Source organism: Arabidopsis thaliana, chromosome 2 (genome assembly GCF_000001735.4).
Source record: "Arabidopsis thaliana chromosome 2, partial sequence".
NCBI classification, from domain to species: Eukaryota; Viridiplantae; Streptophyta; class Magnoliopsida; order Brassicales; family Brassicaceae; genus Arabidopsis; species Arabidopsis thaliana.
In genome coordinates this window covers 2934967-2950893 of record NC_003071.7, presented here as the reverse complement: position 1 = coordinate 2950893, position 15927 = coordinate 2934967, and the positions used below count along the sequence as shown (strand labels likewise).

The 15927-nt window shown below is 34.9% G+C and overlaps 1 non-coding gene and 3 pseudogenes across 4 annotated transcripts; 1 reads left to right on the top strand and 3 right to left on the bottom strand.

Moving 5' to 3' along the window:
- Positions 1-4398: 4398 nt before the first annotated feature.
- On the bottom strand, positions 4399-4954 carry AT2G00450. The gene is made up of 2 exons (NR_143621.1): positions 4810-4954; positions 4399-4724 (listed from the first exon to the last, which is right to left on the bottom strand). It is a non-coding gene; the product is annotated as an uncharacterized misc_RNA (transcript).
- Positions 4955-5813: 859 nt separating this feature from the next.
- On the top strand, positions 5814-8661 carry AT2G07100 (annotated as a pseudogene; the record flags this gene model as incomplete). The annotated part of the gene is made up of 1 exon: positions 5814-8661.
- A 248-nt stretch (positions 8662-8909) lies between these two features.
- AT2G07090 lies at positions 8910-9461 on the bottom strand (annotated as a pseudogene; the record flags this gene model as incomplete). The annotated part of the gene is made up of 2 exons: positions 8910-9197; positions 9270-9461.
- A 2605-nt stretch (positions 9462-12066) lies between these two features.
- On the bottom strand, positions 12067-14655 carry AT2G07080 (annotated as a pseudogene; the record flags this gene model as incomplete). The annotated part of the gene is made up of 1 exon: positions 12067-14655.
- Positions 14656-15927: the final 1272 nt, after the last annotated feature.

Genomic DNA, 15927 nt, shown 5'->3' with positions numbered 1-15927 from the left:
TTATGATGAGTCTCTCACCCACACAACTTGTCATATGCATATGTGCTTAATTTAGCAAAACTAATCACACTCTTGTTCAAGTATCAACTTTATATCTTCTTGTTTGATACAAATCATCCTCTTATTTAATAACAAACAACTCATCCTAATGGAAAAATGGATAAAAAAAAACCTCACATTATCTACAATCATGAAAAAATTCTCAACTTTTTTTTGTGGATTTTTAAACCCTCAGTTTTTTAAAAGTGGTAAAATAACCCCTAATATTAATGAATCAAATAAATAAATAAATAAAAACTTAGTTTGTAATTTATTTTTGCAAATTCTAGTTTCCTATTTTTCTTTCTAATTTTTTTTCTTACTCTATTAAAAGAAATCAGTGTCGTTCCCACTAGAAACTGGTACATAAACTACAGAAATTCATTGATTACCCATTATGTTTATTTTTTTGTTCGAATTGGTTCTAACTTTTCAAGTTTTGAATTTCAAATTGGTCAAAATTATTAGCATAGTTTTTTCTAAACTTGTGTAATCAAACCAAATAACTTTTTAAACATAAATTTCATATTCAGTTTGATATAAAAATTTATATGACGCTTTTACTATTAGAAAAACTAATCTGGTTTTATGATGATGAATTTCTATAACTCAACAAAATAAATTATTATTAACTGTTATTTTCAATTAGTACATAAAATTAATAAAAAATCATATATAACACAAAATACTTAATTTTTATCGAAAAATGGAATCATACATAAACTCCGTCTGGAATAAATTTTAGGCATAGACTGCATATGGTATCATAAATATGAAACCGATTTTCCAAACAATAAATTTTGGGCATAGACTGGATATAACCGTAACGAAAACGTTTTACTATACCTCAACTAAATTTGAAAAAAAAAATTATATAATTTTATATAATTTATGGCAAGGTGTATTGTGTAGAACGGATGCGGCTTGGCGAGAGGACATCAAAGTGGCGGGACTTGGCGGTACTTGGCTAGAGTTTTAAGGAACCGGGGTCAGGAGGGACCTCAACGTGTTCTGAGATTTTCGAGAACGTTTCATCACCTTTCATGGCTGAAAGTTTAGCCTATAGAGTTGCAATTCTGGATGCAGCCAGCTTAGGAGTGGATCACTTTCTGCTTGAGTCTGATTGTCCACAACTAATCGGAGCTATAAACTCTCGTTCAGTTCTTTTGGAATTTCACAGTATTTTGGAAGACATTCTATTAAGCATCAACTCTTTTGCTAGCTTTATGTGCCGATTTATTCTTCGGTCATCTAATGTTGTGGTTGATACTCTCACAAAACTATGTCTTTGTTTGTATGGACAGAACATCATTTGAGCAATATAATTAAGTTTGTGCACAAAAAAAAAAAAATTTGTTAACACAAAAACTAAAGAACTTCAATTAGAAAAAAAAAACAATTGTAAAATAGAATTTAGGAAAAAGAATTATAAACCAAACTATTTATTTATTTAAATTTAAGTATAATGGATTCTTTTATTTTAAATTGATTTTATTAATATTATATGCTATTTTACATTTTATTAAAATGTGAAGGTTTAAAAACCCATAAAGAGTTATGGGTCTTTTCATGTTTCTAAAAAAGATAATGTTATTTTTTTACCCATTTTTCTTATCCTAATGAATATGAGGAAACAAATAAAAACAATAATGCAAAAAGATAACCAAAAATGGACAGATGAGAAACATAGCTCATCACTTTCATTTTCCCCCAAACCATAAAAGAACTCGATGATGCATGTTGTCCTTTTTCTTGGAAAAAAGTGTTACATTTTCATTTGAAATTGTATATCAAAACAATAATAATTCATCTTCTCTAGTAAGCTTCACCATCAAAATATCACTTAAAAAAAAAGTTCTATCTATAAGGTTAAGATAATTGAAATCATAATACTAAACAAGAACAATCTGTCTAATAAATAAATACATGAAATGCAAAGAAAATTAAAAAAATTTAAAAAACCATTAGTTCACATCACATATAACATTTATGTGAGTTTAGAATTTTTGTTTAAAACATTAAAAAATCAAGTTTTTTTGGTATTATAATGATTTTTAACATCTTTGCACTTCTTATCGTTGTAGAAACCTTAGAACTTAACATATTCATAATTTTCTATTGGTGAATATATAAATAAAATCGCGAGAGTTGCAACGTAGTTGCAACATAGTCACAAAATGTCACTGTTTTGTGACGCTATTTTATTACACTGACCATATGAATTTTAATGTGTAAGAGTTAAAAAAAAAAATTGTACATATGATTTCACAAAATTAGAATCCTAAAGGAGATCTCTTAGTTTAATGAGTAAAACTTTATATGGTTAAAATACTTAAAGTCACAACTACGTTGCAAATTTGGGACTACGTTGAGACTAAAGATTGGAACTACAAAAAGAGTATCTAATTCGTCTCAGTTTATGATTATTTTGCAACTACACCAATAAAGTCAATGAATAGTCTCATAACAGTCAGAAATATTAGGCGGTTTACTGACTACAATATTATGTCGTAAATTTGTGATAATTCTCTGTGTGTAGTCGTTTATTAGCCGCAAAATAATTACAAAACCGTTACTAATATATGTGACCAAACAAGGGTCCCAGAAATGTAGTCCCAAAATGCAGGTTTTCTTGTATGGCCTCCAATGTGTCGATGATGGGTTGATGAATGACACAAACCACTAATCTTCTAATTTAAAGAGTGTTTGACCCATTTATCATAACAGTTGCAGCTGCTCCTACATAAAGTCTAGATGTTGGTTCCCAATGAAATGTTTTGATGGTTGTTGTAAACTCAACTGCTCTTGTTAAGAGATTTTGTCTTCTTTGTAAAAAAAACGATTGTATCAGCTAAATCTACTAACACATATCTCGAAAAAATGGTACTATTAGCGGCTTGAATGAAAAAAATTATAATTTGCTAGAATTAGAGAAATAAATAAATAATAATTAAGATTGTTATAAAACTAGTTATCAAAAACATTTATCTACGTTTTATTAAGCAAACAAATGAGATATACATCAAAATCGTTATCACCTACCAACTAATAAAAGGAGCTATTTGAGGCTTCTAATGCTAGCCACATCTCTTTCCTAAACTACTATCTTAAATTTACATATCTTCATAATTATCAATGTGAGCATACCCAGAAAAAACTCCACATCTCAGCATAATTAAAATTTTATATTTAAAATCATAATTGTTACAATAAAAACAATGATAAATACAGTTGAGTTGAACATATATTATTTGAGGTTTCTAAGGCTAGTCACATCAGCTTCCTAAACTACTACCTTAAATTGACACATCATGATAATTATCCATGCTAGCACACTTAGAAAAAAACTCCACATGTCAGCATAATTAAATTTTATATTTTAAATCATGATTGTTACAATAAATAAAAAATGATACATAAACTTGAGTTGTAAATATATAATTTTTGTTTGCTTTTGTAAAATGATGGACGTAATAAATACCCAATATGTTCATAGTTTAATTATTTGCTAACAACAATATCACTATTTCAAATTCCTAAAACTCTTGAGCTAAAACACCATATTCCTTGCTCACCGACTTCCTTCTTTCATCAACACGGTCTCCAACATAATTTTGATCCCGAGAGATGATGGTTCCGTTCAAAGGCTTACCAACATTGGAAATGATTTCGAAGTTAAAGGAGAACATCAATGTTCAAATCATGGATATTGAGACATTAAATGTTATTATTCATCCAGTAGCAATCACTCTTCTCACAAAAAGTAGGTTTCGCCAACCTTATTTTTTTTTCTTTTGAGTACTAAATACTGTTTTATGTAGGAAAATCTTGGTGGTCGTTAAAATGAGTTAATTTTAGGAGATCTATGTAAGAAGATCTTTTTGGTCTTTAAATTAGTTGATTTTGGGAGTTATGTAAGGATAAATTAGTTGATTTAATTTATTTTTGTAGGGAAAACAGAGCTTTCTTCACTTATAAAGGAGGAGGCAAAGGTGAAGAAAATGAGTAAAAGCTGTGGGCCTGATACTCCATATGGTTATTTGTTAGATGCTTACAAAGAAGCAGCTGGCACATATGGATATTTTCCGACTACTTTGAGACTATCCATATTGATCCCTAAAAACGGTCACTAAATAAAATGGTCGCAATAACGTCTCATATTTGTGACGGTTTTTGAGACTGACTTATGTGGTCGTATATTAGCGATGGTTTAGAGATACATATTAGTAATCATATATTGAGACTAAATTGTGACAGTATCTAAAATCGTATATTAGCGACTTCTTAGTGAAAAACTATTAAAATTTTTTTGAAAAAATTAACTAACAAATAGAAAAAATAAAAACAAATAAGGAAATATGAAATAAATATAATTTTCTATTTTTAAAAATCATAACAAACACATAAATACAATAACATATATCAATTGATTTATTAAATATTGATATCGACATTGATGGAGCGATGGAGCGACGATAGGCGTGGGGCAACAAAACCATGGCGGTGGCCAGAGGGTCTGGGATGTGATGGTGTCAAGAGGTTTTGAGGTGCGCCAGTGGACGATTCAAGTTGACATGTGTTGGTGGTGAATTTGTGGAGACTTTCAGATGTGGTACTGGTGGCGCTAGTTCTTCAGATTTGCAATCATCTATAACAAATTGATTCTTCATATCTACCAATGAAACCTAAAATACAAATAACAAATTCTTTGATCTACCAAAGAAATAATCAAAACACATAACAAATTTATTGTGTAAAGAGAGAACTAACCTTCTAGTAATCATTGAGTAAATGAAAAATGATTTAGTCTTCTGGGTTTCATGATTTCACATGAACTTGATGGAGAGGATACATTGAGAAAGAGAGAAGGTGAGAAAAATTTGATTATAGAAAATAACATAAACAATAGCGAGAGAGAAAGGAAATATTGAGATGATTTAGTCTGTTGGATAGAATTTGTCGACGGTGTAAGATGGCCCTTAGGTGTTCCTTGTCATTTAAGATCAGCCAATGAGAAATAAGAAGGGTAAGTAAGTGTAGTGTTGTTTTTTAATGGGGAAAAATGGCAGAAAAATCACCAACTTTCAAAAATGAGACGAAAAAATTGCCAACTCACGAGACGTCGTTTTAATCACATACTTTTGGTTGATCTCTCCAAAAAATACCAAAGTTTTGTTGACCGAGCCAAATTAGTCATCGCGTTAAGTCTTTGTTAGTACGCGAGAAACGGGGTTAATACTTCGTTAACGGGCATCGTTGAACCTAAACGACATCGTTTTGTCAAAAACAAAACGAGCCAAAAACGAGAGAAACGTCGTCGCTTGATTCACAGTCTGCTAAAATTTCCCAAATCGATTAGAAACCAATCCCTAACCCTAAAAGAGAAAATTCTCAAATTCTCTCAATCTCTTAGCAATTGATCCCGATGGCGAAGACGCGGGGAGGAAACTGGAATCCTCGTCGGTCGCGGAGGCTAATGGCTGTTGTTGGCGAAGCTAACAGAGCAAATATTTCGAATCGACCACTAGAAGTTTTTGAGATCTCTGATGAACTGGAGACAAATTAAAACCCAAAAGAAACCGCGACAAATCAGATCCCAGAAGAAACCGCGACGAATAGAAACCCAGAATTAACGGAGACTAATCAAAACCAAGAAGAAATGGAGATAAATGAAACCCGTGAAGAAACAGTGACTAATCGAACTCCAGAAGAAACAGTGATTGAGGCGGTGTCGATTCTACAAGAGGAAAACCCAGTTCCTCAACAGAAACAACATGAACAAAAAGAGAAGAAGAAAAAAAAGGAAGAGTCGTGACGAAGAAGAAGAAGAAGATCGCGATTGTGTGAGTGGAGATGATTGTGAGGTTATCGGCGATGAAGACTGCGAGGAAGAAGACAATGTGGGTGAAGTGGGGATTGAAGCTGTTCCTGAACGTTACTGTGAACCTTATGTTGAAGACAATGGCCGTGGAATCGTTGATGAAGACAATGTGGGTGTTACTATAGATGAAGACAATATGGGTGGAACATGTGGTGAAGACAATGTGGGTGGGAATGTTGGTGATGACAATGTGGGTGGGATTGTTGGTGAAGACAATGTGGGTGGCAGTGTTGGTGAAGACGATATGGATGGAGGTCTAGAGGAGGAACATTGCGATGATTTTGAAGCAGGGTTTGGTATTGGTGCAAGAGAATATGGCGATGCAAGGGACACTGATGTTGACAGTGGAGAAGAGATATGGGACGATGAGAGGATTCCAGAGCCTTTGGCTGACAGTGATGATGAACTAGGTCCTGAAGAAGAAGGTGTTGCTGCTCCTGAAGCCGAAGATCTTGAAGTGCTTCTGAGATTGGGGAAAACGTTCAATGGTCCTGAAGAATTCAAGATAGCTGTCTTAAGGTACTCTCTGAAGACTAGATATGATATCAAGCTGTATAAATCACAAAGTCTGAGAATTGGTGCAAAGCGCTCTTCTACTGACGTGAAGTGTCCATGGAGATGCTACAGCATGTATGACAAGAAGACTCATAAGATGCAACTGATGATATACGATGATAAGCATGTATGTGTGAGGTCAGGTTACAGCAAGATGGTGAAGTAAGGGACAATTGCATGGTTGTATAGGGAGAGGCTGAGGAAGAATCCAAAAATTACTAAGCAAGAGATGGTTAGTATTCATAGGGAGTATAATCTTGTAGTCACAGAAGATTAATGTTCAAAGGCGAAGACAAAGATCTTGATGGAAAGGAAAGCTACTCACGATGACCATTTTGCTCGGATTTGGGACTACCAAGCAGAGATTTTTTGATCAAATCCTGAGACCAAATTTGAGATTGAGACAACTCCAGGAACAACCATAGACAGCTTACCAAGGTTTTTGCGACTCTCTATCTGTTTTAAATCGCAAAGAGACTCTTGGAAGAACACATGTAGGCCTATAATAAGGATAGATAGTGCATTCCTTAAATGGGATGTAAAAGGACATCTACGAGCTACTACAGGAAGAGATGGAGATAATAGGATAGTTCCCATAGCATGGGCTGTAATTGAAATTGAGAATGATGATAACTGGGACTGGTTTCTTAAGATGCTCTCTTCTTCTTTAGGGTTAGGAGATGGGAGTAATGTAGCTGTCATATCAGACAAGCAATTGGTGAGAATCTCTTGGTTTAATACTTATATGGATGTTTGTTTTGATGTTTTAGTTGTTTGACATTCTTATTTGTATCATGCATTTTCAGGGTTTGGTAAAAGCTATTCATACTGTTATCCCGCAAGCTGAACATAAGTAATGTGCTAGGCACATTATGGACAACTGGAAAAGGAATAGTCATGACATGGAGTTACATCGACTATTCTAGAAGATTGTTAGGAGTTACACTGAAGGATAATTCACTAACCATATGGTTGAACTGAAGAATTACAATCCAAGCGCTTATGAGTCTCTGTTGAAGACCAATCCGAGGACATGGTCACGAGCTTACGTCAGGATAGGAAGTTGCTACAATGACAACCTCAATAATCTTAGTGAATCTTTCAACAGAACTATCAGACAAGCAAGAAGGAAGCCTCTACTTGATATGTTGGAAGATATTAGGCGGCAATGTATGGTGCAGAATCAAAAGAGGTATGTAATAGTAGAGAGACTGAAGAGTCAATTCACCAAAAGAGCTCATGCTAAGATAAAGAAGATGATTGCTCGTGCACAAGGTTGTGAAAGATGGATGGCCAGACATAACAAGTATCAGATCAAATGTGGCGATATGGACTTCACAGTCGAATGAACAGCCACACTTGCGGTTGCATAAAGTGGCAGATGACTAGAATTCCATGTATTCACGCTGCCTCGGTTATTATAGAGAATCGTGAGAAGGTGGAAGATTATGTTGTGGATTGGTACACAACTAGAATGTGGCAGCTGACATACTATGATGGCATTACGCCTGTACAGGGCAAGCTTCTATGGCCTAGAGTGAACCGGTTGGGAGTGCTGCCACCTCCTTGCATAAGAGGTAATCCAGGTAGACCAAACAATCATGCAAGGAGGAAGTCTCAGTTTGAAACAGCTTCTAGCTCCAATACCATGTTATCACGAATACATCGAGTCATGACCTGTTCTAATTGCCAGCAAGAAGGACACAACAAACAAGGGTGTAAGAATGAGATTGTTGCACCTCCACCAAAAAGATCTAGGGGTCGATCAAGAAAAGATCAGGTTTATTTCATGTCATCTTTAAAATTATCATGTGCATAAGGTGGTTGATTAATGAGATTATGTTGTGGCTGCAGGAGCCGAGGAATATATTGTTCGGTCAAGGACAACCATTGCAACGAGAACCATCTGAACCTTCCCAAGGAGCACCTACACCATCTCAAACATCTCTTGGAGCAACATCACAAGTAGAACCATCTCAAGCTTCTCAGGGAGCAACCTCTCAACCTCCATATGTAGCGCCATCCCAAGCTTTCCAACCATCACAGAGAGGACGATCAAACAGAGGTAGATCACAAAGAGTTGGAACACAGAGAGGAAGAGGAAATGCACAGAGCGGATGGGAGAGAGGTGGAACACATAGAGGAAGTGGAAATGACAACCTCGGAGGATGGAGATCATGGTTTGAATGTTCCCGCTAAACAATGTGTTGATGCAGCTTTTGTTTTTTGTTTTCTTTTTTTCTTGTTTCAGAACCAAATAACTCATCATGTTTTGTTTTGTCATGTTTGGTATTATGACATTGCTAATTTGTTTCAGAGTGTATTAAGACATGTTTCAATGTTGCATTTTCATAACTTTTGAGTTCAAATTACCTTACAAACGATTAGTTATAATCCATACAACATTACAAAAGTTACATAAGATTGCATACACTCAATAACCAATTGAAAGTTTCTTTTGGTTCCCTTGACCAAACATAACATAAGCAACCACAATTGTGATTACACAAAGCAACAGAAAACACACATACAACCACTCTTTACACTTGACGAGTTCCTTTTTCCTCGCTATGGCTTCTTCTTTCAGCTCTTGTATCTGATTAAGCATCTCATTTGTTTCTGCTTTAACTTTGCTAATCTCATTTGCTACGATGGCTAGTCTTGGTAAAGCATCTTCGACTTCTTCAAACACGGGATCCTCTACCCACTTAAACAAATGACCCTAATGCACAAACACATAGATACATTGTTAGCTTGTCAAAAAAATGTCGACTCATTTCTATCCTCTACATACATCTCTTTTGGTTGTCCAAGTATTCACATCTCTATTCCTAACACAACGAAAGAATGGACGTCCTTGGTTCTCTTGGGTTTTTGAAACAAAGATCGTGACTTCTGATCCACACAAACACTTCGACGGCACACCACGCTCTCCGGCAACACCACGCTCTCTGGCAACACGTGATGTGACAGAGCTTGAGCTCATTGTTAGAGTGAGAATGTAAAAGAAAAAGAAGAGATTTGGAAAATTTAGGGTTTGAGATTCTAAAATTGAATTGGGGGTTTCAGAGGCTTGTTTTGTTTTTAAAGAGACGAAGTCGTTTAGGTTTAACGGTGACCGTTAACGAAGTATTAACCCCGTTTCTCGTGTACTAACAGAGACTTAACGCGATAACTTATTTGTCTCGGTCAACAAAACTTTGGTATTTTTTGGAGAGGTTAACCAAAAGTATGTGATTAAAACAACGTCTCGTGAGTTGACGAGTTTTTCGTCTCTTTTTTGAAAGTTGACGATTTTTCTGATATTTTTCCTTTTTTTTAAAGTAATAATAAAGTGTTACTCTTTTGTGACTAATGTTTATGAGTCACAACTATATTTCTATGAATTTAAAGCTTACTAACTAAATAAAATCTATGTATAATGTTATAGTCATGTAAATTACGATACTAAACAAGATAAATCAGTTTAATGAGAAAGAAAAGAAATGTAAGAATAATTAGAAATTTAGAAATTATAAGTATCATCACATATAATCGTTACGTAAGTTTAGGAATTTTGTTTAAAACATTAAAAACTTTAAAGGGATTTTTTGCCATTGTAATGATTTTGTAGATATAGTAGTTAAAATCAATTTAGAATCCTTGAAACTTTTTTTTTTTGTGCAACGCCTTGAAACTTAACATATTAACAATATTATGTTGGTTAATATCTTAACAAAAACTGCAAGGGTTGCTAAAAGGTAGCACAATCGTCTCAATCTCAGTTGTTCGTCACAACTCAGCCAAATATATGTTGGTATGTAATGACTTGTTTGTAACTTTTCCTTAGAATAGTTGCAAAATGCTAATATTTTATGATGAATTTTTATGAGTCACAACCCTATTCATATGAATTTTAAAGTTTAAGATCCAAAAGGTTATATCTATAAGGTTAAAATCAATGAAATCATAATACTAAACAAGATCAATCAATTTAATAAGTAAATACATGAAATGCAAAGAAAATTATGAAAATTCAAAAAACCATTAGTTCACATCACATATAACATTACGTAAGCTTAGAATTATTGTTTAAAACATAAAAAATAAATCAAATTTTTTGGTATTATAATGATTTTTAACATCTATGTACTTCAAATCGTTGTAGAAACCTTAAAACTTAACATATTTAAAATTTTCTATTGGTGAATATATGAATAAAATTGCGAGAGTTGCAACGTCGTCGCAACATTGTCACAAAGTGTGACTGTTTTGTGACACTATTTTTATAACAAAAATCATATAATTTCTAATGTGTAAGAGTAAAAAATAATAGTAAATATGATTTCACAATCACACAATATTAGAATCCTAAGCGAGATGTTTTAGTTTAGTGAGTAGTGGCTAAAACACTTGAAGTCACAACTACGTTGCATATTTAGGACTACTGAAACTGGAAAAATGACCAATTCAAAGGGCACACAATCACCATACAAGATAATTGTTTTTGAGTTTTCAAAAACGACATCTTTTTAATAGGCGACAATGTGTCATACGATATTTTTTCTCAAGAATACATGTTAAATATGTTTCAAAATTGGATCTGGAATGATTGTGTGTGTCACGGGAAAGTGGCTCCATGATAACAAGCATGAACTCTAGCAGACATTCAAACATGTATAAGCTTAAATCTTTTTCAATAGTTTTTTCTAAAAATGTTTCATTAATGACATATATGTTTGTACGAGAGTTGTTCTAATCTAAAAAAAAGCCTAATTGATTGAATTTTCTTTGTAATATCATCGTTTTTTACTCTATGTTAAATCTTCCCATCATGTGTATCAGTCATGATGTATAAACCATAATAATTTCGGAATAGTTTTTCAAATGTTAGTCGTAGAAAGACTTTTTAGGTTGTAGCCAATCTCTCTTCACAAAAATGCAAATTTGAATACTTCACTTTTTACAAATCCTCGCATATTTAAAAAAAAATATATTTAGATAATAATCACATCTCTCTCATCTGTCTTCGCTTCATATCCACACAAAGGTATACACATAACATTATCCATGCATCGTCAATTAAGGCGAGACATTATTGTGCCAAATCTAATATGTTTATTTATTTCATGCTCCTAAAAATGTTAATAAATAAAAACCTTTCTGACCAAAAAAGAGGATGGTACATTCATTTTATTCACAAGTGACTTGACTATATAAACACACGAAAGAAAATCAAAACCTTCAATAATCTCCATAAGCACCTTTCTCACATAGTCAAAACGGCTTGGATTTGAATGAAAACGCCAGCGAAAATGTATTTCTTAAACGTTGTCCAAATTTGTTATACAAAACATATAAGCTACTATTTCAACAACCATTAACGCAATTTTTCTGTTTCTCTTAACCAAAGACTTAAGAAAAAACATACCATTTTTCACGATTCTTGGAGGTGAGATATAAGACTCAGATGGATTGATCTATTAATAACAAAAATGTTTAAAAATAAGTCAAATATCTTTCAAAGAGTGAACAGCTCATCAGAATCACAAAAATAAATTTATAAATTTTTCTTTTGGGTCTTTGCATTCACCATCCATTTATTTCTATGTGAAATCTTTGTTTTTTTTTCTCTTTCTCTATCGCTTTCCCATAAGTACAACACTTGTTGAATCGATAGAGAACCTTGTCTTATGTATCGATATGAATCCATTATGAATCGATATTATTACATTCCAATTCCTTACCAATATCCCTCAAGGAAAATTCCGAATTGGATCCCAAATTGGCGGGTTAGTGTGAGCTTATCCATGCGGTTATGCACTCTTCGAATAGGAATTCATTTTCTGAAAGATTTTGGCTTTCGTGCTTTGGCAGGTCTCCGAGATCCTTTCGACGACCTATGTTGTGTTGAAGGGATATCTAGATGATCCGATCAATTGCGTAAAGCCCGCAGTAGCAACGAAACCGGGGAAAGTATACATAAGTATAAAGAAAAGACAGTTCTTTTCTTTTCTATTATATTAGGGTTTTCTATTCTATTAGATTAGTTAGTGATCTTGGCGCAGTGAGTCCTTTCTTCCGTGATTAACTGTTGGCACCAGTCCTACATTTTGTCTCTGCGGACCGAGAAGAAAGGAGGCTCCGCGGGAAGAGGATTATACCATAGAAGCAAGTAGGCAAACCTCTTTCCAATATATAAATTCTGGCAATGTAGTTGGGCTTTCATGTTGATCCGAATGAATCATCTTTTTTGCGGGCCTCGTCTTGCATTTCTTTGTTGACCTGATTGCAGCAACTGGCGTAATGCATTTCCTCTTCTTCATACATTCTTTCTAACTTGTGATTGTACCTTTCAGCTTCCATATCACCATATAGATCTTTCTTCTTAATCCACACAGTGCAGAATCTCGATGGCTCAATGAAGCACTTTGCTAAATTCCACAGCGTTCTGACTTTCTCTTTGAATTTGTAACACTGTTCTCTCATATGAAATCTCTTACCACAATGATCGCAGCAAATCACACCCACCATCCTTGTTCTCACAACAGATTCTCTTTTTATTTCAACATGTGACTTTACTTGTTTCTTCGGTTCAATATAGCTTTGTCTCACCACAGTTTCACTTGTTGAACCACCACTGACAAAGTTGATGACTCTTCCTTCTTCCTTTTTGATCTTTCCTGTATAACCTTGATAACCCAAACCCCTTTGTTGAGAATCAGTTCTGCCCATTGCCAAGATCTTGTCTAGACTTTCTAACCCTTTGTTGAGCATCCTGATCTGCTTGTATTTGTCATTCAACTCTCTTTCCAGAAGTTTAGTTCTATCTCTTTCCCTGTGACACTCTTTCTGAAGACAGTCAAGTTTCTTTTGATAGTAGTCCTGTGAATTTCCATCAACAGTGATTCCACTCAGTTTCTGCTTATCCTCTGTGCTCACATTAGCAAGTTTTGCTTCTAGAGTTAGCTTTTCCTTTACCAGCTTCAGCTTGTCCTTACTTAGTTGCACCCAGCTATCATATAGCACTCTGTATTTATCCTTGGGATTCAATTCCTCATCACAATCAGAATCCGTGTCACTCATAAACTTGCTTGAGTCAGAACTTGCCATAAACGCCACGAAGTTTAACAGCTCTTCACCTTCATCATCAGATTCTGAATCACTGAAGCTTATCAAAGATTTCTCTTTAAGTTTGCTCTTGTTAGGACATTCAAACTTAGTGTGACCCACACCTTTGCATTCAAGACATTTCATTTCTTTTCTCTTGGTGATTGGACACTCGGGTTTAATGTGACCAAAACCACCACACTCATAGCATTGAATTTCCTTCTTCTTTCTTAAGTCATCATTCTCAGATCTGGAGAATCTTCCACGTGATCTCTCTCCATCTTTATTGCTTCAGGGCGTACTGTCACGATTCTGACCTATTTCTACACGTTTTAGAGCTTTCCCAAAATTCCTTGCTAGCAGTGCCATTCCATCCTTAATCTCCTGAAACTGCTCAGAGCCTTGATCTGCATTAAATGCAATATTCTTCGACGGTTTGACTTTGTCCTGATCAGCTTTCATTTCTTCTAACTTGAGCATTCCCACAAGATCAACAAATGATATTTTATCAGTATTCCCTGCAACCCTCATAACTGCTTTGTGGGCAGCAAACTTCGGTGGCAAACAACGTAACAGCTTCTTAACTAATTTTTGATCTTTATAGGTCTTTCCCATGACCTCAGCCTCATTCGCAAGAGCACTTATCTTTGAACTGAACTTCACTATTTTTTCATCTGGTTCCATCTTGAGATACTCAAACTGAGTAGCAATGTGATCCAGTCTTGTTCTCTTTACACTCGAAGTTCCCTCATGGGATTTTTGTAACGTGTCCCACGCTTGTTTCGCTGACTTGCACCCTTGAATAAGCTTAAACTCGTCTTCATCAACACCATTGAAGATAGCTTTCATAGCCCTTGCATTAAACTTTGATTGAAGCTTCTCTTCTGCAGTCCAATTCGCCTTTGGTTTAGTGATTTTGAACCCATCTTCTGTTAGATCAAACGGAGGTTCCCATCCTTCCTCTACTACAGTCCAAGCATCTTACCTTGGCCTCTAATGATTTGTGTCATACAAACTTTCCAGTATCCATACCGCTTAGTATCTAGCAGTAAAACCTTGCCTGTACCAGTACTAACATCCGTTGGTTCCATAATTAGGATCTAACCTGTTCAGATATACTAATCTCAGATTGGTTACCCGCTCTGATACCAATTGTAGTAAAAGAACTCTAAGTACTTTGACAAGACAAAGAACACAACTCCAATAAACACACTTTATTAGAACAACTTTCAAACTGATCAATCACAGATAACTTTGGACAGTGTTACGCAACATCAACAACCTGATTTGCTCATGTCAGATACTAAAACTACCCAGCTCACAAACACAACAACAACCGTGTGCTCACTTTGTTCACTCACCAATAAAACCCACAAGAACAAGTTCTACTAAGAGACCGAAACTTCTCTTATGTAGTTTCTCGGAAAAGGCAGGATGCTCCACTTTATCTAGAAGGTCCAAGTCTAGCTCCTCATCATTATCTTGACACTAGGCCCACGTCCTCTGTCTGACGACTTCGTCTCCTTTGTCTAAAGTGATACGCCTTTTCTTCACTCCAATCAACATGCCACGCTGGCAAAAGCAACTGCTTCTTTTCCGCTTCCTCTGTTCCTTTGTTCTGCTCTGTGTTGCTTCAGACACGCCTGTTGAACTTCAGACACTCTGTTTCTTCAAGTTCCACATATCATTAACGGCCTAAACTTCTTTATAATCAAATGCATTAGTTTTTTTAGACAGACTTACATACGCATTATGTCTACCATCAGTTCAAAACCTCTATCATCATACAACTTATATTTTTTAAGTCTACTGTACAAATCAACTGCGCGAATTTCAAATTATAAACAACATAACACTTAATTCTCTTTCGTCACCCAAATGCTTCTCAAACAACATATTCAAGAATACGTCAATCGCATTTTATGACATACATAAGATTGTGTTCATCAACTTAAAATAAGAAGACATTATGTCCGTCATTTTCCGACAACTTTCATATACACAAAAGCCGACAACATAAATGCATTTCGGTTCCTTAACACTAATATTACCAAAACTTAGTTGTTAATAACTAACCTCCTTTCAAGAGTCCATCGCTCCTAGCTTCGGCTCATAAAGTCGCCCTTAATTAATCAGCTCGACTCTCCTGTCTTCCTCCGTACTCGCTTCTCCTCTCGTTGTCGGATTTAAACAACAATCGTCGCCGGATACCGCCTCTCAAGTCGTCGTCGGAAATCGCTTCTCCTTTTGCCGCCCTTAATCGGCTCTCTCAAAATTAGGTTTTATATGTGGTCGTAATTATGTTTAGATGTAATAGGTCTACAATATCCACATAATTAAATATTTATTCTTTTCAATTCTCA